General features: G+C 34.4%; 1 long non-coding RNA gene across 2 annotated transcripts in view; it reads right to left on the bottom strand.

Moving 5' to 3' along the window:
* LOC123384380 overlaps window positions 1–22,684 on the bottom strand; it is a 58,330-nt gene extending 35,646 nt beyond the window's left edge. Inside the window, exons 1-3 of one of the 2 annotated variants that reach the window (XR_006595403.1) lie at window positions 22,627–22,684; window positions 6,243–6,365; window positions 5,233–5,415 (exon numbers count right to left, since the gene is read on the bottom strand). This is a non-coding gene — a long non-coding RNA (uncharacterized LOC123384380). Of the gene's footprint in view, window positions 1–5,232; window positions 5,416–6,242; window positions 6,366–22,626 lie in introns of those variants that run through there. The other variant, XR_006595408.1, reaches the window with a different exon arrangement.
* Between the last annotated feature and the right edge of the window lie 1,381 nt (window positions 22,685–24,065).

The raw sequence follows: 24,065 nt of genomic DNA, 5'->3' as shown, positions 1-24,065 counted from the left end.
TTTTGACAGTTGGATGAAATGAACAATGAAAATGATGAAAAAAAATGTCTGAAGTCTATTTGAAAAACCTCAACATATCAAAACCACAAAGAATTTTTTAAACTGCTTTTCTCTCAAAACTACTTGAGCATCTTCCTATCAATGGTAATTCAAGCCCCAAAAGAATAATCCTTTTACTTTTTTGTTTGTAATGTCCTTGAGAATAAAACCCAAACATTTATCACTAATTGTCAACATCTTACCAAGTGCTCACCTATCAGCAGGCATTCTATAAATGTATATTTAATGAATAATGAATGAATGAATTGCTAGTTTGTCAGGAAAAATTAAGTAAAATTGTACTTGAATGTATGTACTGCTTGAATGATATTATTAGGTATCATTCATTTAAATAGTTAAGCAGTGGTTCTTAATACCCTCTGAACAATGGAATCACCTGAGAAGATATTAAAAAAACAACAATAACAACAAAAATGTCAGTGTGCAAACCCTTCCTTAGAGTATTTGACACAGGTGTTCTGGGGGTGACCAATGCTCTGGAGTGCTTTAAACATTCCCAGGATAATTCTAATGTGGAGCACAGTTTGAGGACACAGATCACTAGCTTCTGTCAAATTCAATGACTTTGATTAAGGCATAATTAATGTTGACATTAAAAACTATTCGTATCCCAAATAGTCATCAGTTAGTAATATACAAGCATACAACTTATTCTACAAGAATGAAATCTGTATGTGGACAAGACATAAAGCCTGTGGTAGACAATCAATGCATTTTATTTACCTAAAACTTTCCCTTCCACTTTGCTGTGCTTTCATAATCTGCATTCAAATGTCCTAATAACCATAAAAGTGTTTTATGTGCTAATTATAAATATGTCGTCCTAGGATATGGTTCTTGTCCCACGTCTTTCTTTCAAAATGCCATGTAGTGATATAAGGAGCACACTCCCAAATGAGTGTTAGCTTTTGAGGAACAAGTTTCCTTTGAGAATAAGAAGAAGTCATTAACTCCAGAATACTGTGCTTCTGATCCCTGAGGTCCATCCTATTTATAAATCTCCACAAAACCCATAGACCCTGATTAAGGAATTCTGGGGATGCCTGGGTGGCTCAGTCGGTTGAGTGTCCGACTTTGGCTCAGGTCATGATTTTGCGGTTTGTGGGTTCGGCCCCACGTCGGGCTCTGTGCTGACAGCTCAGAGCCTGGAGCCTGCTTCAGATTCTGTGTCTCTCTCTCTCTCCACCCCCCCCCCCCACTCATACTCTGTCTCTCTCTCCTTCAAAAATAAACATTAAAAAAAAATTTTAAAGGAATTCTACACTGGAAGAAATGCTTAGGTTATTATAAGGAAATAAGCCCATCTTCTAAATTCTCAACATGTTGCATAAATAGTACATAAATTTCCACAGTGATATTAAATTTTAATTGCAAAAAGATACTTTGTAATTTCATTACTGTTGTTGGCAAAGTTCTCACCAAGGCAGTCATCGTTAGATATCATTATTCTCATTAAAGAGGAGGGGACAAGTAAAAACTGTTTGGGTCATGCCTGGAGCAATCCAGATGTCCGTAATTGCCATCTCCCTCCCATAAAAATCTCTAAAATGCTTCCTTTGGAATCTAAAATGCAGTATGAACAGTAAAAGAAACCATCGATCAGATTATTCAGAAAAACCTCCATAAAATTTGGAAAATATCTAATTTTAGTAGGTTCCTTTTGTGAATTATTGGTTAATCACTAAACTGGAAATGACATAAATATTTTTCATACTACCCATACTACTTCTAGCTTTAGCAGAATTCTCCTTGATAACCACACTAAATGACTATTTCCTGGCTTGTCTTTAAATCTTTACTATTCTTGCTGCATCTAATTTAAGTTAAAAACCCAAGGGCTATATAAAACCTTAAAATTGTACTGACATTTCTATAATCGCACAGCACAGGGAAGTAGTGATTACCTTCTTTTATGGAATTAGATCAAAAAGTAGCAATACCTCTTGCTTCATTCATACTACATTACTAGCATGTTATTACATTTTTCCTCCTGTTGGACCACTCCTTGTAATTTTCCGATCGCTTTGCCAGCCCTGCCAGAATTCGTTTTGAGTAAAGTGGGGGACAGGTCAGAGAGGAAAAGAAACAAGATGACGTCTCATTTTTCCTAGTCTTTCCTGGACTAGTTTTATTATAAAATTTTGTCAAATTCATTATGACAGAGAAAACTCACATGAACTGAATCCACCAATCACGTTACCCATATTTTGCAATGCCCCAGAAGATAATGACCCGCAAGGAGAACTAGAGAACGCATCTATTTATGTCCAGTTCCCTCCCGATGGCTCTAATCATGTATAATAATTCATAAATTGATCTTATTATTACAGGCTTTCATCTCATTTTACCAAACCTAGTGGATGAGATAAATTTGTAGCACATACTTCTGCATGTGTAAATTGTAAATGCCCCAGATTAGGTTTGATCACTATGTAATTTCCAAGCAAAAATTCTTGCCTGATTTCATCCAGATGAACACTGTCTATAAATAGGCTCAGTGCCCTAGTCTACACCTCTGAGAATCAAATCTATAACAAGTGAGGAAAGACCTAGGGTGGGTAACATATACCAAATAGGATCCCACGGATAGGTTACAAAATTGTGAAATTCTGTTTTTAATCTTTCAAAATAAATCTTAACCTCAACCATATTAAAATATCATTCTCTGTCAAATATATCCAAGTGAAATGTGTTGCCATAGATAAATGCACATACAGATGCTTTTATATTTTTATGTTCCACATAGAAAGTATATTTTATGTAACCAGAAATCCAACAGTTTCTTAGAGAATATGATAAGAGGAGACATCATTAACATGCAAAAAGGAAAAAAATCCTTAAGAATTTTACTTTTCAATAGAACAATACTAGAAAGGAAACAGGTTATTAATTTTTAATAAGATCTACTGAAACTAAATCACATCTATCTTAACAAAATTTTGTTGAGTATTACTACATGACAACCACTTTTCACCCAAATAAGACATAAGCCTAGGCGTGCTATTCTTAAGTTTAGCCATTTGGTAGGGAGAATAAAAAGGTGAAATCTTAATAAGGCCATTTCTCCCACTTTAGCTGAGCCAGGATCCTTTAACATTACTGATGCTACTTACTTAGAAAGAAGTACTCAAATCCACAACTCTATGTCCATGTTTGTGAGATATACAATTAAACTAACATCTTTATGCCTCATATTCTATGTCTTTGTTATGGCATGTGTAAACTGGAGATAATTCCTTCCATACCCCAACTACTTGAAAAGGATTTCATAAAGATAAAGACTAGAGGAACTTCTTCAAAAAGAAAAGGCATTAAAAGAAAAAATATTTTTGTCATCATGCAGTTAAAATAAATTCCCATGATATCAAGGGCTTCTTTTCAGTAACGATACACTACTTAAATTGAATCAACTATTCTCTGGACAAATATTTTTAAATTCTCAAACGTTTAAGATAACTTTAAAAAAAATTGTAAGATAAAGAACTGACCAGAATTGATAAGGAGAAAGACATAGGCCCAGAGAAGTAAGACAAGAAACTGGAGATCCATTACACCTGAAAACTGAAGAGAAGACAACGGAGAAGCTGAGAGGCTGAGAGAGAATTTAATGGACTAATGTGCTCAGGGGTCTAGGGCCGGAATCAAAGGACTCTGCAAAAGGTCCTTGATAAACTTCCTTGCTTTGGCTGAACCAACAAAGGCTGAAATTTAGGCATCAATCTGAACAAGAAATGACAGACTACCACTAGGACTTCAACTCAGCTTCCATCTAACTTAATACTTGAAACTGATTGCTATGATTCTGGATGGTTACTTTCCACAACTGACTGGCAAAAACAATCGTAAATCCTTCTTAGCAGGATAATATCATGCCAGCTATACAAATATTTCTATAAACAGTATTGAAAATTCAATATCTCACACACTATTAAAATAACTGGAAATTCAAGTAAATGAAACAAATTAACAAAACCCAAAGAAACAACAGAAAATAGAAACAGAAAGATGGGCACTGCAGATACTAGAGTTATTAGCATCAGGTTAAAAAAAAACTATAAAACCTGTTATAAATAGAATAAAATTGAAAAATTTCATCCAATATGACAATCTTCTGTAATAAATGGAATGTTTAGTTTACTTACATCTAATATTGTTACCTAAGTTTTCCATTTTATTAAGTGATTTGTCTTTGCTTCATCCATGCTGTCTTTTTTTCTCACTGTCCTTATATCTTTCCGGAATGACTGTGTGCATTCTGTTGTATTTTTATTTTTTACTAGCTTGAAGATTAACTGTTCCATAAATGTTGTAATACACCTCTCTCCCTCTCTCTTTCTGTCTATATGAATTTAGGCATATACAATATTCCCTTAGTTTTTTTTTCTGAATATATATATAAATATATTTATATATTTTCTGAATACACATATATTCACTTGAAAGCAAATTTTAAAAAATACTTCTAAGCTGGAGAAAGGAAAAAAATAAAAAATAAAATGCACATGATCACTTCCAAAAGAAGCAAGACATAGCACAGATGAAGAAAAGACAAATCACTTAATAAATTGGGAGATTTAAAGGAAACATGTGAGTAACAATATTTAATGTAAATCACCTAAATGCTTCATTTATAAGAGAAGACTGTCAATTGGATAAAAATAAAACTTTTATATCTGTTTATAAGAGACCTATCTTAATTATTCAATTATGTAAAGATATATTCCATGGAAAATCTAATAAAAATAACTCATACACTTCTGTTAATTTCAAAGTAGAGTATAAAGTACAAAATTATCACTAGAGGTAAAGAGGGTCATTTCATTGTGATAAAAGGTTCAATTCAGCAATCAGATGTAACAATCTTAAATTTAGAATAATGTAAGCTTCAAAATAAATAACAATTGATAAACCTACCTATAGGAAAATATCTATACATGATCTTGGTGGGAAATTTTAACATACTTATTCTCAGTGACTGGTAGTGGGTATGCACACACATACACATAAAAATATAGCCAATGGTGGGGAGCCTGGGTGGCTCAGTTGGTTAAGCAGCTGGCTTTGGCTCAGGTCATGATCTTATGGTTTCTGAGTTCAAGTCCCACATTGGGCTCTGTGATGACAGTGCAGAGCCCATTTCGTATCCTCTGTCCCCCCTCTTTCCGTCCCTGCCTCTCTCTCTCTCTCTCAAAAATAAATGAACTTAAAAAAAAAGAATATAGTCAATGGTGTCCTGGTAAATGTTTAATAACTGGCTCTCAATAACAAAAGCCCTGGTTTATCATATTTACTGAATTTGTGGTGTTAATTCTCTCACCACAGCAGATTTCAAGCTCCCAACATCTGTCATGAATCCTGAGGTGGGAAAAGATACGCACATTAGGTTCAGGAAAGTTGGCTTGAGTTTTCCGCACCACTTGATATATTATACTGAACAAAAAGATTAGTAAGTTGATCTTGTAAGAATGTGCATGCAAGCCATTTCCCCTACTTTAACTAAAATATACCTTTTTCTACATAAAACACATTTATTATATGACTTCACTATTCTTGGCAATTAAGGTGAAGAGATGGAAATCATATAAAGTATTTCTCTGATCACAATTAAACTAGAAATGAATGAGAAAAGATGAAGAAATCTCAATGTGTTTGGAAATTTTAACTCACTGATTAAAGAAAAAAGCTATGATTTAGTTTTTTTAAAGTATTTTGATTGCTTGTTAATGAAAATAGCACATATTAAAACCTGTGGGTGGGTTACAACTTAAATCAGAATGAAATATATACCATTAAATAAAAATGAGAATGTTGATAATCAATAAGTCATCATAAGAAGTCAATGTATAAAAGACATACTAAATTAAAGATTATATAGTAAGTAAATAACAAAGATAAAATTGGGAACTAATAAAATACAAAAACAAAATAGAGGAAGATCTACAAAACCAAAGTAAAAGCATTAATAAATTGGGAGAAAAACTGATTAAGAAGAAAAATGGATAAATAATTTGAAGCTCCCACAAGACGATTTGATAGATCACATTATTTTACAAAACTTCACACTCTTCTTTGTCCCAGTGATAAAAGATTTCACCATGAAAACTGCTTTGGCCAATGAAATATTAGGGAAAATGACATGTGCCACTTCTAAGCAAAAGCTTTAATCCATGGAGTGTACCTACCAGATTCCCCTTTCCATTTGGCATGAGACAAGCAATGTTCATGAAGAGTCTTCTTCATCTGCTTAGGTCCAAGAGCACAGAACCTCTGGAGCAGAGTCACAGCCAGCTCAACATGACCATGCACTGTATGAAAAATACACTTATGTTAACGTAGGTCCTTAAATTTTCTTTTTCTTTTTTTCTTCTCTTCTTTTTTTTTTTTTACTCTATTCATCACGCTTATTTTTTTTCCTTTCTTTCATTAAACAACAGCATAATTTGCACTAAACTGACAGAAATGAAGATATCTAGATGGATATTTCCAGATGGAAAATATTCAGAGAAATGCTAATTAGAATCATGAGGTACTACTAAGCCCTCACCCATATGTATAAATTTTTAAAAAGTGGTAATATGGAAGAATCTCACAATATTAAGATGGACAAAAAATAATATATACTAAATTATCATAGTCATGTAAAATACAAGAAGGAAGCAAGACAAACTGGACTAGAATATTTATGGACTTATGTTTATTTAAACTATGTATAAAAGCAAAGAAGTAATGATAGAGCCTGAGGTCTGCCCATTTCTAGTTCTCCTCAAAGTCCATGAACTTAAGTTGAAAAACCCAGGTTGAAGAATCTTGGAGGAAATTACCAGACTATTATAAGGCAATAAGTCCATCTTCTGAAAACAAATTCCCAGTATGTTTCATAAATAGAAAGATTAAAGAAATTTCAACAGTAATAATGAATTTTAATTGTAAAAAGATGCAGCAGTGAACACTGTGTAATTTTGTTATGGTCCTTGGCAAAGTTCTTACCTACACAGTCAAGGTTAGGTATTACTCTCATTAAAAAGAAAGGATAGGGGCGCCTGGGTGGCTCAGTTGGTTGGATGCCCAACTTCTGCTCAGGTCGTGATCTCACAGTTCATGAGTTCAAGCCCCACGTCGGGCTCTGTGCTGACAGCTTAGAGCCTGAAGCCTGCTTCAGATTCTGTGTCTCCTTTACCCCTCTCTCGCTCATGCCCTCTCTCTCAAAAATAAATAAACATGAAGGAAGGAATGAAGGAAGGGAGGGAGGGAGGGAGGAAGGAAAAGAAAGGATAGATAAAAATGTTTGGGTCATTCTAGGGCAAACCAGATGCCCCTAATTGCTGTCTCTTTTTCATAGTGTCTAAATACTGTCTTGGGAATCTGAAATGCATCACAGTAATCACTTAACTAGAAATAATACAAATATAATGCCAGACACATAGTAGGTAATCAATACATTTTTATTTTTCTAGATCCTCTTCTTCCTTCTTGCTACATTTTTATAGTATGCAGTACCTGGTATTATATATGAAGTTAAAACTAAGAGGTTCTAGGGGTGCCTGGGTCACTCAGTCAGTTAAGCATCCGACTTCGACTCAGGTCAAGATCTCAGGGTTCATGAGTTCGAGCCCCGCATCAGGGGCTGACAGCTCAGAGCCTGGAGCCTGCTTACATTCTGTGTCTCCCTCTCTCTCTGCCCCCCCCCAAAATAAAGTAAAATATAAAAAAAAAAAACTAAGAGGTTCTAGGATGAGGCTCTTTTTCACACTCCTTTCTTTCAACAGCTCAGTATAGTGTCATAATGATTACACTTCCAAAAAATATTAATATTTGGGAGATATAGATCTCTTTGAGGACAAGCAGCTATGACCTCTCTCCTTCCAGATAATTTTACAAGACACTGATTATAATAAAAGTCATTATGGTGTTTAGTTTTGAGAGTAGTGATTAGGAGATGACATGATATGGGTTCTGTGGTACTGCCCTCCACCAAAAAAAAAAAAAGAAAAAGAAAAATGAAAAAAGAAATTAAAAAGGAGAGGAAATATTAAAATTAAAAAGTATTATTTCTCAAGGTAACAAGATAAGGAGAATTTCTTTCACTTCCTACCTATTAAGAAAAGAGCATAAAACTGTGAGTTACCTGGGAGACCACAAAGACAAATAGCATGTCCTGTAATTCTATGAGTCATCAGGCCCCAGGAAGCTCCAAAATAGGCCACATATCATTGGCATGTTTATACTTACAGACATTCTCTTAAGCACAGACCTATAATTAACTTCCCCCTAGTATCCTACTGTGGGAGACCATAACTGGGCCTGTGGAGATGAAATCTCAATAAAATATGAAAATAGTAAGTTGTAAGCATTCTATAACTAGAATACATAGCTGTGCAATGGCAACAACTTGAAACCTGTATATTAGGTTCAAGCAATGTGGGTTACCACTGTGCCCAATTCCCACTAAAAAGTACTGTTAATGAGAAACTTTCTTCAAACGATTCCTGAATCTGCATACATAGCTAAGACTAAACTTTTGGTATATTGGCAAGGGGAAGAAGGAAGGGACCAGGTTGTGGCATCCATCATATATTCTGACACTCATTTGATTCATATGGAAATATTTGGAGTATTGCAATGCTTATCTATGAATTTGGTATAAGTTGCCTTGGGTGCGTCCAAGTAACTGCACCAATTCTTAAAATTAGATCACTTTGTGATCTATCTTACATATCCAGACTCACAAATCCTCTCATGATTATCAAAAAACAAACAAAAAAAACAAGAAAAGCCCAATTCCTTAAAATAAACAAACTAGCAAATAAGTAATGAAAATAAAAATATCAACATCAGTAATAAAATAAAAACAAACCACACATACAAAAGAGAGCATAAACAATTATATAATAGTTTATGAATTTACATTGAAGACTTCAAATAAAGATTATTCTAGTTTATAGCAAAAGACAGAACATAAAACTAAACACAAACTAGAAAATGAAAAAAAAATGTTTTAAGTTATGACAAAGTTTTTATATTACAAATATAGAAAAAGATCTCACTAAAGAGAAAGACAAACACAATTCAGATGGTCGTAGGCAAACAGTATTTTGCTTCATTTTCCCATCAGCTCCATTGTATTTAACCTTTTAACTCTTTGAAGATATTCTCAGTGGGACTAAAACAAAAGATCTATTTGGTATTAAGCTAATCTGAGCAAATATTATTCTTTTGAAACTCTCAATGCTATCAATAATGAAATAGCGTGAAGTGTTAAGCCATGAGGCAGAAAGCACTTCTTGTTAAACAGTGTTAGAATAAAAAGACCTAGATTCAAATTATGTCTTCACATCTATTGGCTGGGTTATCCTGGGAAAAGAACTTAATATTTTTGAGCTTCACTTTCTTCTCCAAATGGAAATGATGCATTTCAAATGAGGAAGAATGTACCACTATTGTCTGTACCACTCAGAAAATACTGCTATTTTATCTGTAAGATGTCATCAAATATAAGATCCATGGTTATTTCAGAGATGATAAAAATTTCAAATTGCAAAATCAATAAAATATCATAATACAAATGAGGCATGGATACAAAATGAGGCAATATATGTTAAAATGGTTTATAAATTAAATCAATAGGATATTAATTCTTTATCCACAATCTAGTATTTCAATATATACTACAATAAGTTGTTCCCTAGTTTGCTTCATATATGGGTATTATGTCTCTCCAAAGAAATCATAAATCATTTCAGAGAATATAATTTTTTGGTACTGCCATAATGTGTAGCATAAATTTGCAAAAACGAGGTATCATTGTTCACTTTAGATTTTGTGGAAAAAGCCAAAATGACTGATATTTTCCTAAAATGTATTATTTAAATATCTTGTATAAATAAGAAACTCGAAAAGTTGCTACCTAATTAGACACTCAATTGAGGCATTATGAATAAACAGTCAATATGTTATGCTAATATTTATTTCTATATTTATTTGTTTTAGGGAACTTATATTGTACATTTTACTGTTAAGAAACAATTCTCCATGGGTTTCTTACATTTTTGTTCATCTAGCAAAGTGAAACACTGACTGCTCTTTGATCCACATGACCTTTTTAAGGATGTTTGTATAATAAAAAGTATGAAAGGATAGGCTTACTTAAAGCCTTCCAAGACAGAAATAATGTCCCTCTGGACGAAAGGTAACATATGTTCACTGTTTAGTGTAATAAAGATGTCTACCTTAGGGCAAAGAGTAGGCATGCCTCAGGTCCTATAAATTCAGGGTCCCTCTCCTATAATGCAACTACCATATGCACAGGTATCATCTGGTTCTCCTTAATATTTCCCTATGAAGATTGGAGTTTTGGAAAATGGTACAAAATGATAACAGTGTGTCTTGCTTTTGCTGTGAGCAATAAACTGTGTTTCATCTCTGACATAGAAGTCTTATGTCTTCTTTCACCATCCATGAAGACATGGCAGGCTAATTTGTTAGCTGGCAAGTAGGCTAAAATTTTTAAATGTTCACAGATGTTGCTATTTTAATTCTCTCTCTTTTTAATGTTTATTTATTTATTTTGAGAGAGAGAGAGCACGAGCAGGAGAGGGGCAGAGAAAGAGAGAGAATCTCAAGCAGGCTCCACATGCAGCTAAAAGCCCTAGGTAGGGCTCAGTCTAACAAACCAGGAGTTCATGACCTGAGCAGAAATCAAAAGTCTGATTCTTAACCGACTGAGCCACCAAGGTGCCCCTAACTCTCTTTTTTTTTTTAACAATGATATCACATGATTTATGGTGATGTTTTACAATATAATTTTTGTCCAGAATTATTCTTTCTATAGCAAGCAGAATCTTCTTCTCAAATGATATGAAACTATGGTATCTTCCACAACAAAGAAATTTGCACCTCAATCAGGCAAATAAAGTCATCGTTTAGGAAGATACAGGCTCCAAACAGATGTTGGAAACATTTCATCTGTAAAACCTTTTAAGTAAAGAGGTTATGACATTCTTTTACGATAATAAGAATTTAATTAAGCCTGCAACAAGGATTTATTCTAAAGAAGTCTAAGAATCCATTCTAGTCCTAGGATGATATGAATTTAAGATGAGATCATCATTGATATTCCAAAATAATAAGGTAGGAAAAATTTCAACACTATGAATAGCATGGCAGCCTAGAATGAGCACATGTTCTTCTTACATGCTCTTCTGTTATCTGTTCTTGTAACAGAGACTTATAAAAACTATCATTACATTTAACCCACAGACTCTGATTATTATGACTTCTGGGAAATTGACCAAAGGAAACTCTTAAAGTTAGCTCAGGTACTATGTCAACCTATAATTTGGTCTCAGCTGAAAAAGATATTTCCTAATTTGCTACATATAGGGTTATTTAGCAAGAAAGAAGTATGGCTCACTGCAGGTAGCTGACATTGTGGCTACATCATTTTATAGGTTTTTTGGTGTATGTGATATCTAAAAAGAGGATTTTTAATATTATATTTAATTGTAATCACTTTTTATATACATTGTATTTATTTCAAATACAAAGTTATAGCTACATGTTTATAAAAGGTAAATCACCACAAATACGTAAATTCTTATTTTTAGGATAAGGTAAAATAATGTTAAAATCATTTCCCTTTTCAATATTTTTTGCTAAAATAATCTATCATCATATTCACTATGCAAACATTTAGATAATAATGATATATTACAATTATCATATCAATGAAACAGATAGTTAAAGGGATAAAAAGACAGTGTTCAGGGGAGCCTGGCTGGCTCAGGCAGTAGACCATGTGACTCTTGATCTCAGGGTCATGAGTTCCAGCCCCACCTTGGGAATGGAGCCTACTTAAACAAAATTTTTTTAACTAAAAAAGAAAGACCATGTTCAAAGAGAAATGGAATAGAAGACATAATAAACAAAAGTCAAATGAGAAGGAAAAAAGTACCGATTTTCAGAAATCTTCTATTCTGAAATGTTTGTGCCTTTTGGCCTACTCCCAGATTATTATTCTTCAGAATTTATTAGTCCATAGACATTTGGTATAGTGATTTTCAGATATTAAAATAACTGAAATTATCCTCACCTTTACTGAAAAAACTGTAGTAAATAGTCATAAAGCCAATGAAACAAAATAAAAATCAATAAGCATTTAAAAGTTGAAGGTTCTTTATAGATTATTCTGTTAATTTGTACCTATGAAAGAGTCATAATGCAATACATTTATAAGGATATTTGGCTTAATCATTCTAAAATCTTTAACAGTTTAATTTAGATCACAGATTGATCACTAGATTTAGATTGATAATTAGCTATTTATTATTTGCAGAATGTATTTCCTAAGACTTTCTCACAGAAAAGTATTTTATTTATGAAAATTTTATTCAAGTTATATAAATTCAGTTACCAAGATAAAATATTTTATCAAGAGAAGAGAATGGAACTGGGAAAAATGGAAAGTACTTTTGTCATTTTCAACAAAAAGCAAGGTTATGGTACATGACTGAAATTATTTATAAAACAAAATATTATGGGGAAATAAAATTGGCCACAAATTCTTGTTACTCCTACCATGGAAAGGTGAAGTTAATATCCTCCCCCCTAAAATGTGAGCAGGTTCTGTGTCCACTTTGACCAACAGACCATGGTGGAAGTGATAATGACACAGTTTCTGTTCTCAGGCCTTATGGGATTGACAGCCTCCATTTCCTTTCTCTTGAATTTCTCAACTCTTGGAACTCCAGTGCCTTGTTGTAAGGAGCCTAAAACATCTAAACTAGTAAATAAATAAATAAATATAAATAAATAAATAAGTAAATAAATAAATAAACAAACAAACAAATAAATAAATAAAATTTATGTTTTAGGATGGTGGTTTTTTTTGTAAGTTTTTTTTTTAATATATGAAATTTATTGTCAAATTGGTTTCCATACAACACCCAGTGCTTATCCCAAAAGATGCCCTCTTCAATGCCCATCACCTACCCTTCCCTCCCTCCCTCCCACCCCCCCGGTTTGTGTTATTAATCAACAATAGATAACAATATTTTTTAAATTGTATACATATATATATAATATATAGTATTTTAAATTGTTTTATAAGAAAAAAAAGACACTATTGTTCCCACAGGATAAATCTTTTTATTTTTAAATTCCTCCAGTTCTGGTTTGGTTGAGAATATATTCTCCATCAGGTAGATGGGATATTTTAGTGCCAAATTATTCCAGAAGGAAAGATTTCAGAGTGAATCTTGATGTTCCAATCTGCTCTGAAGAGTTGCTAATTATGGAGTTGTATGTGACCAACTTGTGGCTAGAATAAATAAAACTAAAATAAAATTAGAATGTCTTGCTAAGCCACAGACTATTAAGTATCTAGACTTCACCTCATGAGTGATTGTGCAGGACAAACTAAAACACTAGTGACCTTTGTTGTGGAAATCAACAGCCCAAGACTATTAAAGATGATCAAGCTATTTTCCTTGTGGTTACATTACCTATTGTCTGTCTGTATACGTATGTATGTATGTATGATTCTATCTATCATCTATCTATCTATCTCTCCCCATCTATCCACATACCCACACATACAAACACACATTTATTAAGTAGTAAAATTGGAAAAAAGTAAACTTGGAAAACATGGAATAGTACCTTGTCGGAGAGAACATTTTAGAAGATGACTGGTCACATGGAAAGCAATCAAACAAAAGCAAAAATGTAACTTGCATATTTAAAAGATTTCTTTTCTTGGGCCATGAATTAAATTTTCTGCTTTAGCAATTGTCTAAGAATTTATGACTTCATTTAAAATCATATATAGGGATATATATATAGGGATTATTCATGTTCCTTTATTGGTAAATATGTCCTACCAAATTCGATCTGAAAATTTCAAGTGAAGTTATTTGTCAATAGCTCCATTTACAATAAACATTACAGCCTGGCATATTTGAAAAATCTTTACCTTTTATCCATCAATGTTATCTGTACTTTATGGCACATATTAAAAGAAAGGATTAAAAGAAACAACATAACCATGTAAAATTAATTAAATGTAATTATGGCTTTATTATGGTGATACAGTTGTCTATTGCTCCAAGAAACGTATCTATTTTTCTCTTATTTAAAATTTAAGTCAATAAATGTTGGAAAAAAAATTTAAAAAAATAAAAACTAAAATTTAAGTCAATTTGGTTGTCTATTTTTAAATTTCATAACTTTTTTTTTAATGTTTTATTTATTTTTGAGACAGAGAGAGACAGAGCATGAGCAGGGGAGGGGCAGAGAGAGAGGGAGACACAGAATCTGAAGCAGGCTCCAGGCCCTGAGCTGTCAGCACAGAGCCCTATGCAGGGCTCGAACTCACGAACCCTGAGATCATGACCTGAGCCGAAGTCGGACGCTTAACTGACTGAGCCACCCAGGTGCCCCTAAATTTCATAACTATTAAATGTACACACAATTTTTCTTAACTCTTTTAGAGAACTTATTGTCATTTTTCTTACCATCACATACTAACAATCTCCTGCAAACTTGAGTAACAGCTCCTTGCATGCTACAATCTATTGGCAAATTTCCTCAAAGTAATCTATTTACATCACTGAAGATGGCTGGGGAATAACAAATATAAAAAGACTCTATTCTTCCTTTATCGTTAGAGAGCTCAGAAAAGCCTAACCTAAACCTAGAGAGATCATGGATGAGTAGTAAAACCTTTTATCATCACCACAGTGAAAATTAATAGAGAAGAATGACTATTCAGTTCTTGATTAGCCAACCAAAGTATAGTTCCAGATTATGGAGAGATGCACAGAACTTACAGAATGTGGAAAATGCAGACTACTCAGAGGTACAAATAATACTTTAGTGATAATTAAGACATGTTTATAGTTAGAAAATTAAGATCATACAATTCTAATACCACAACTTGGATGTGCTTACAACTAAATCAAATATAAATTAACATTTTGGTGCCTTTAAATTATCCTCTTTTTCTCTCTTCTAACTCTCCAACACATTCTTTTTTTTTTTTTCAATGTTTTTTATTTATTTTTGGGACAGAGAGAGACAGAGCATGAATGAGGGAGGGGCAGAGAGAGAGGGAGACACAGAATCGGAAACAGGCTCCAGGCTCTGAGCCATCAGCCCAGAGCCCGACGCAGCGCTCGAACTCACGGACCGCGAGATCGTGACCTGGGTGAAGTCCGACGCTTAACCGACTGCGCCACCCAGGCTCCCCGCAACACATTCTTTATACAGGCTCTACACCACTAGCTGCTTTTATTTTATGATTTCCCAAGATCTAAAAATTTCATAGTGTGTGGATATTCACAAGTCTAGATATAATGCCTCAGGCCATAACATAAAATACCTTTATCTTTTTATGGCAGTTAGGTTCATCTAAAGGAATTTGTTTTATTATCCTATATTTTTGGCTAAAATTCTCCATCTCCAGTAATTCATGTCTTTAAAAATACCTCAAGTTTATAGGTCAAAAACACAAGAGGAAATGAACAAAGAAAATCTAAACCAAATCTCTATTGGGGCTGATGTTTTTGGTTTTTAATGCATGAAAAATGAAAGGTGAGGAAACCACTACCTTCCTGTCCTTCTATTCAATCACAGACAATTTAAAAATTTATAATTTTAAGTTTTGGAGTGTTACTTTTTATAATCTTTGAATAGACGCAAAGCAGCTTTTTAAGATAATGCGAATTATTATATATTTCTTTTAAATCCATTTGGAAGGAACTATTGTTCCCTTTGGCAAAGTATATATCACACATTCAGGAGACAAAATTTTTCCCTTTCTCATAGCAAATAACAGAATAAAATCTATCAGCTGTCACTTACAGCTTTAAATAAAAATCCCCAATTATCCTCTGAGACAAACATTGTTTGTTTAGACTTAGTCACCATAAATATCCTTGTGTATTCCAGAGTTTTGTTGTTGTTGTTTTTACCCAAAGCAGCTAACTATTAAGTGTATATAATCTAACTAGAAATATTTTACTACATAATCTTTATTTTTATTATTATTACCAATTTTTCTCTTTTTTTCAAGTTATGAATAGAGTTAAAGTTGCCAATCATTCACTTGTCTATTGCCAAATAGTCAACACGAGGACTCCTGCTCTTCTAAGCTGCCGATTTAAATTGAACTGAGTGATGCATAGTCTAAATCACATATATTCTTATTAAAGTGATATGTAGATATGTAAAGATATTAAGTGATACCTTATTAAAGTAAGATCTGATCTAAAACAGGCAAGTCAAAATAAACACTGATACTGAAGTTCTCACTTCCTCCAAGGAAAACTTATAAATTGAGTTTATGAGATTTGAAATTACACATGGGTTACAGTAAATAACCACTAATGTCTCCTCCAAATATGAGATTCTATGACTTATAACATAGATACATATAAGAAGAATGTCATGCATTGTATGCCTACCACATCTAGCTAGCATAATGTGTATGTAGTAGTAAACCATAAGGACAGACATTCTCAGTCTTCAACCTTCAATGAACTACATGCATAAGTTTTTACTTTCCACCCTGCCTCCCTGCTGCTAGAGGACTCGCCCTTCATTGACTCACCCTTTTATCTTTCTGTTTAGTTTCCAAGCTGCTGAAGTCACCATTATTATCAATCCCTTTAAGCTCCATTCACTTCTTGACACAGTTCCAAAACCAGACTGAGTTGGAAAGTTTAAGATTTAAGATTCAAAGACATTCAAAGGATCTATTTGGAATTATTGCTATCAAACTATATTTTATAGGTAATAGAGATCCAAAATGGCTACTTATATTTCTGCTAAATATGGCAGGAAATGGACTTTTACTTGGAAATCCTAAAACTTCCTGTGGGGGGGAAAAAAGTACTATAAATTTTTAGTACCCAACATATAACTGTAGGATAAAACTCATAATTAAAATGGTGAGTCAGATAAAGGGCTAAATGTTTGATGAAATCATCTATCATCGTGGAGTATAGTTTGTCATAATAGTTTGAATGTACATATCAAAATTATGGTTTCACACAAATATGTATATCATTGTTAATTGCAGAACATCGTCCTTGTCTGCAATGTTAGTGGAAAACTGCACTTTGGGAAATTTATAATAGGTTATCAGTCTTCCTACAAAGTCTTATACACTAAGATTAGAAAATAGATCCACTGGCTAAATACTTACTGTGTGCCTGTTGCTTTACATATTTTATCTGTAACTCAGAACATTTTGCAAATGAAGAAACAGAGAATCAGAGAGCTTAAATGACTCTCACAATGTTAATGAGATTTTAATCTGTTGTTAACATCCAAACTGGGGGGCTTCACAATATAACCTACACTTCACTTTTATGCTGTCACTACAAACCAGTAAACTAAATAAATAGAATATATTAACTGCACGTTATAGATGAGGAAGTCAAAATAGATAGGCACATTGATATGTATATGGCCACACAGTAAGACAAAAGGAGATTAACAAGTTCTTTCAATCAAATAGTGTTTTTATATAAATTTTAATTCTGGGTGTTTACATTGTTTCTCCTTTTAAGTTATGGAAGTTATGTGTTACTTATTTTTCCTTGACAGATCAGATAGACTATTTCAGACATAGAGAAAAATAATGAACAATCTTAAAGCAAATACAGAAAGCAAACGCTCACCTTCCAAAAATAATAAATCTAATTTAAGTCTAATAAGTGGCCTCCAGATAAGTACTTAAGAAGGGAAGCTAATAAAATTTAAGAGACCTGAATTTAAAATGGCCACTTAATGTTTTCATATAACATATCCTGTTTTGACTACATAATTATATATTTATTATAAGAAACCTAAATATATATACATAAAGCTCACAAATGAATATGACAATTTTCATAAGCTTTGGCTCTAAGTTTTTCTTCTGATGAACTGAAAAAACTCAACCTTTGTACACATGTTTTATAATTTTTTTCAGTGTCACCAACATGACAATATGCATTACTGTGTTTGCTTTATTGAACCTTAATATGTCAATGATATATAAAAATTCATTCAAATTTAAATCATTAATAATTGGCATGTCATACTGCAATCCACATATAGACTTTCAAACTAAAAATAAATTAATTGATCTATGGGTTGTATTCTTTTTTAGAAATAGCTCCCTGGAAGATGGATTAATATTACCTTATCTCATAACAAGGCATTCTGAAAACTAGTATAGATAAAATTACATTGAATTATTAATTGTGTAGATAGCCTGAGGTTAATAATGATTCGGAGCTGCTCACATTTCTGAAAGCACTTTATTCTTCTAGCCATGGCATTGCCAGAAACAATTACTAAGTCAAGAAATGAGAAGGTAAAGTTACATGGAACTGAAATCATAATTAGTCTCTGACCTGCTTTTGATACCAATTAAGTTCTACTCTTCTATTTTCTTTTAAATAATGCAGACGTGCCTTTCTCTTTTCATAAATATGTTTTAATATTTACTATTAAATGATGTCCTGTACCACATGGCTCTAATCCAGGGGCATCACTAATGAGAACTTAATAGTTCTTAACAGTTTGCCATTAGGCAGTTCCAATGTCAACAGCCCACAGAGGTTAAACTGATACAAATAAATTGTCCCCTTTGCCTTCTCTTTCCACAGAATGCACTGAAGCAATTCATTTTACCCTGGGGGTTTGATGAACAGGAAAATTCTAGTTTGTTTCTTCACTGACAGCCCCTAAAATTACATTACAGCAGAAGTTGTGAAATGCATGGGATCATTGGAATCTTGACAAGTAATAGAAATTAGCCAGACTTTGAGGTTCAAAAAAGAAATAACTAAAACTGACCTTTGAAGAAAATTTGGTATTAAGGTAGAATCGTAAGCAGATTAATGGGATATGACTCCTGCCCAGTAAAATCCAATAATCTTTCAAAATCAGTGTAGCATCCTGGGAAGCTCTGTTGGCTTAAATTTAGGATCAATATGCATTCCTGAAGTAGCCTCAAACTTAAAAAAGAGCCAATGGAGGAATAATGTCAAGATGCTGACATAGGTTGTCTCTGACTTTAGTCCCCCTCACAAGACCAACTAGCAATTTTCCATAAACAAGACACCATTGTGAAAAATCCCAGCACCTGGATATGAGGGTGAAACACTCCCCTAAAACACAAACACTGAGAAGGACCACATTAGAGGGGTAAGAGGAACAGCTTACTGTTTTGCTTTGACTGCATCATGCCATCCCCAGGATGGTATAGTGCTGCACCAAGAAGGCACTCCTCGGCCTACTGGTTCCCCAATGGAAAAAAGAGAACTGAAGGTGGGTATCTGCTTTTGTGGTATTACAAAACATTTTTTAGGAGGCCCACATGGGTCTTACCTCACAGGGATCACAGGGAGAAACTGTGGAGCTCGGACACTGGAGCACTGATAAAAATAGAAGGGGGGTAGAGCTTACAGCAACCAGTGCTCAGCAGCACCCAAGCAGAAATCTCAGCCCGTGGCTGAGAACTGAGCCAGCGGCCCTCTCTGGCTAGGAAGCTTCATTGACAGTTCTGCCTGATTTGGGTTCCCAGCTAAAAGGCCACCCATGGAGACTATTCTGTGTCCTCACCCAGGCAGGGAGCAAACTAGCAGCCCCACCCATTTTCTAAGCATAGCTTCCAGCCCCACCCTACTGGGAAGTCTGGCCACAGGTGCCAGCCATCTGTATATACTAAGGAGCCTGAAGTGTGACCCTGAGTCTTGGAGCCCAGCCTACAGTACTGCCCAGCCAAAGAGCCCAGTCTAAAACTTCACCCAGCAGAGGAGCCCACCCTAACTGCTGCCTGATTGCTGAACACAGCCTGCGGCCTTGCCCAGGCATGATCCTGCCAAATACAGAGCATATTCTGTATCTCTACCCAACAGGAAAGTCTAGACAGTCATCTAGACCAACAACAGAGCACAGTTTCCAGCTACACCCAACCATGGGGTATAGGTGAAAGGCCCACTTGATAAGAGAGAGAGCCTGTCCGTGACCCCGCACAGCAAGGTCCAATGCCCACCACTGGAATACAGTCAATGGCCTATGTGAAGATGATCCTGCAGCCTCACCCAAATTCAGAGCATAGCCTGCAGCCCTGCTTGACTGTAGAGCAGAGCCAAAGGACCTGTCTGACCATGAAGCACAGCCCATGCCCTTCCTAAATATGGAGGTCAGCCAGCAGTAGCAGCCATTTCTTGAGCAAATCATAAGGCCCCTCTGATCAGGAACAATTAAAGAGCATAGCCCAGTCTGCCCAATTGCAGAATCCAACCAGTAATACTGCTTGCCAGGGAACACAGACTATAACCACACCTGACCAGAGGTGATTGTGGAGATGGGCTAGTGGCCCCACTTGACTGTGGAACACACCTAGCAGGCCTGGCCTAGAAGAGAGACTACATAGTGACCCCACTAGAACATGGAACACAGCCAGCAGGCTCACCCAACCATGGAGCCCAGCCAGGGGCACCCTCCTTGACTTCAGAGCAACTAGAGAGCCAATAGCAAGCCCTGATTACACATGGAAACTACTAGCTGACCTATCCAGTATTCCAAACTGAAGTGACTGGTGAAGGTCTTCCCCTGACAAAGAACTTGTAAAGTCTAAAAGACTTACTCAAATGCACATATACCAACCACAAGGATATGAAGGTCACAAAGGATCAGATAAACTTCACTCCATCAAGAGACTACTAAACTCCAATAATTGACCCTGAAGAAATGGGAATCTATGCACTCTCTGACAAATAATTGAGAATAATCCTTTTAAATAATTTCAGCAAACTAGGAGAAACAGACAACTGAATGAAGTCAGGAAAACAATGCATGATGAAAATAAGTTCAATAAAGACCAAGAAACCATTAAAAAAAAACTCATAAAGCTAATGATGTGACTAATCTGAAAAAGTCAATAAAGATCTGTGATACCAACTCAACAAAACGGAAGAAAAAATCAATGAACTAGAAGACAAATCATTTGAAATTATTCAGTCAAAGAAGCTACAAGAAAAAAGAATGAAATTGAATGAAGAAAGCCTATGAGATGTAGGGTCAGGATTGAAAATAACAATATACTTATTATAGGAATCCTGGGATGGGGCACCTTGTTGGCTCAGTCGATTAAGCATCGGACTTTGGCTCAGGTCATGATCTCATGGTCTGTGAGTTTGAGCCCTGCATCGGCTCTGTGATGACAGCTCAGAGCCTAGAGCCTGCTTCTGATTCTGATCTCCCTCTCTCTCTACCCCTCCCCCTCTCATGCTCTGTCTCTCTCTGTCTCAGAAAGAAATAAACATTAAATTTTTTTAAAGAGAATCCTGAAGAAAAAGATAAAGATAAAGGGACAGAAAGTCTATTTAAAGCAGTAATGGCTGAAAACCTCCAAAAACTTGGGAAAAGAAATGAACATCTTGATTCATGAGGCCCAATAGAATGCAAGTAGGTTGAATTAGAAAAGGGTTACAATGAAATACATTATAATTGAATTGTCAAAAGTCAAGAACAAAGAGAGAATTTAAAACCAGCAAGAGAAAACAACTCATCACATAAGACTGTATGTAGATTTCTCAGCAGAAGCTTTACAGGCCAGGAAAGAGTGGGATGATATATTCAATATACTGAAAGAACAAAGCTGTCATCCAAGAATACTATACTGCCACAACGGTTCTTAAGAAATCAAGGAGAGACAAAGGTTTTCCCAGAAAACAGTGAAGGAGTTCTTCACAACTAGACATGTCTTACAAGAAAGGCTAAAGAGCAAACTTCAAGTTGAAATGAGAGAATGCTATTAAACATTATAGAAACATGAATGTGTAAAACTTATATGTAAAGGTAAACATAGAGTCAAAGTCATATTCTGTAATATTATAATGGTGGTGTATCAATCACAACTCTAGTTTAAAAGTTCAAAAACCAATGAATTAAAAACAACTATAACTATAAAAATTTGTCACTGGATGCACAATATGAAACAGATATAAACTATAATGTCAATAACCTACACTATGAGGTAGGAGAAGTAAAAGTATAAAGTTTTCTGTATGCTATACAAATTAAGTTGTTATGAGCTTAAAATGGAATGTTATAAATACATTTTATGTAAGCCCCCTGGTAAACAGAAAGGAAAAACCTGTAGTAGATTCAGAAAAGATTTTGATAAAGGAGTCAAAGCACACAGCCACAAAGTCATCAAATCACAAAAGAAGACAGCAAGAGAGGAAGCAAGAAACAAAATACCTAGGATACAAAACAATTAACAAAATGTCAATTGTAAGTCCTTATCTATCAATAATTATTTTAAGTATAAATGAATTAAATTCTCCAATCAAAAGATATAGAATGGCTGAATGGATGAAAAAACAAGAACCAATGAAATGATGGATATAGGAAACTAACTTTAGCTTTAGGGACACACATAGAATGAATGTAAACGGATAGAGAAAGATATCACAAGCAAATGATAACCAAAAGAAAGCAGGGGTAGCAATATTTATACCATAAAAAGAGATTTTAAAATAAAAATGTTCTTAAGAGGGGTACCTGGGTGGCTCAGTCAGTTGAGCATCCGATTCTTGATAGCGGTTCAGGTCATGATTCCAGGGTTATGGGATCAAGCCCCATGTCGGGCTCTGTGCTGAATGTGGACCCTGCTTGAGGCTCTTTCTCTCTCTGCCTCTCTTCCCCACTGACACTCTCTTTCACTTTTTCAAAAAAAAAAAAAAGAATGAATAACAATCTCAGGGGCATCTGGGTGGCTCAGTCAATAGAATGTCTGATTTCAGCTCAGGTCATGATCTCATGGTTTGTGAGTTTGAGTCCCACATGAGGCTCTGTGCTGACAGCTTGTAGCCTGGAGCCTGCTTCAGATTCTGTCTCCCTCTCTCTCTGCACCTCCCCTGCTCATGCTCTGTCTCTCTGTCTCAAAAATAAATAAACATTAAAAATTAAAAAAAAAAAGAACAATCTCCAATACACAACCAAACTTTACACCTCAAGGAACTAGAAAAAGAAAAACAAACTAAGCCCAATGTTAGCAGAAGGAAGGAAATAACAAAGATTAGAGCAGAAATAAATGAAATTGAGAATAGGAAAACAACAATAACAGAAAATACTTTAAAAACTAAGTGTTGTTTCTTTAAAATATAAAGAAAATTGACAAAAAATTAGGTAGACTAATCAAGAAATTTTGATTGAGGATTCAAATCAATAAATTTATAACTAAAGGAGAGACATTAAAACAGATATCCCAGAACTACAAAGGACCATATGAAACTATGAACAATTACACACCAACAAATTGGACAACCTAGCAAAAATGGATAAGTTTTTAGAAACATGCAATAGGCCAAGACTGACTCATGAAGAAACCGAAAACCTGAGCAGACCAGTAATGATAAGATAACTGAATTAGTAATCAAAAAGCTTTCAACAAATAAAACCCAGAACCAGAAGATTTCACTGGTGAATTCTACAGAGAGTAGCTTGGTTGTTGGGGAAAGAGAGGAGAAGTTCAGGTAGTCCAATTGTTATAATATGTAGTTGTAATACAAATAAGATCTGGAAATATAATGTACTGCATGGTGGCCATGGTTAGCAATATTGTATTGTATACTTCAAAGTTGCTAAGAAAGTAAATCTGAAAAGTTATTAGTACACCCACACACAAAATGATAACTATGTGAGGTAATGGGAATGTTAACAAACCTTATTTTGTTAATAATTTCTCAGTATATGCATAAGTCAAATCATCACATTGTAAACCTTAAACTTACACAGTATTATGTGGTAATTATCTCAATAAGCTTGAAAATCAAAAAAGCAAGGAAACAAATATGTAAAACAAACGAACAAAAAATCAACAGAAATCTCAGGTTGCTTGGTGGTGATGAGGGATTCCTTCCAATACTAAAAACTGCATAACTAAGTGCACTTTTCTTCATCATGAAATAGGACATCAAAATTAGGAACTTTTGAAAATT

This window comes from Felis catus, chromosome A1 (assembly GCF_018350175.1).
Source record: "Felis catus isolate Fca126 chromosome A1, F.catus_Fca126_mat1.0, whole genome shotgun sequence".
NCBI lineage: Eukaryota > Metazoa > Chordata > Mammalia > Carnivora > Felidae > Felis > Felis catus.
Note: the sequence above shows the minus strand (reverse complement) of the source record. Positions and strands in the feature narration are given on the sequence as shown.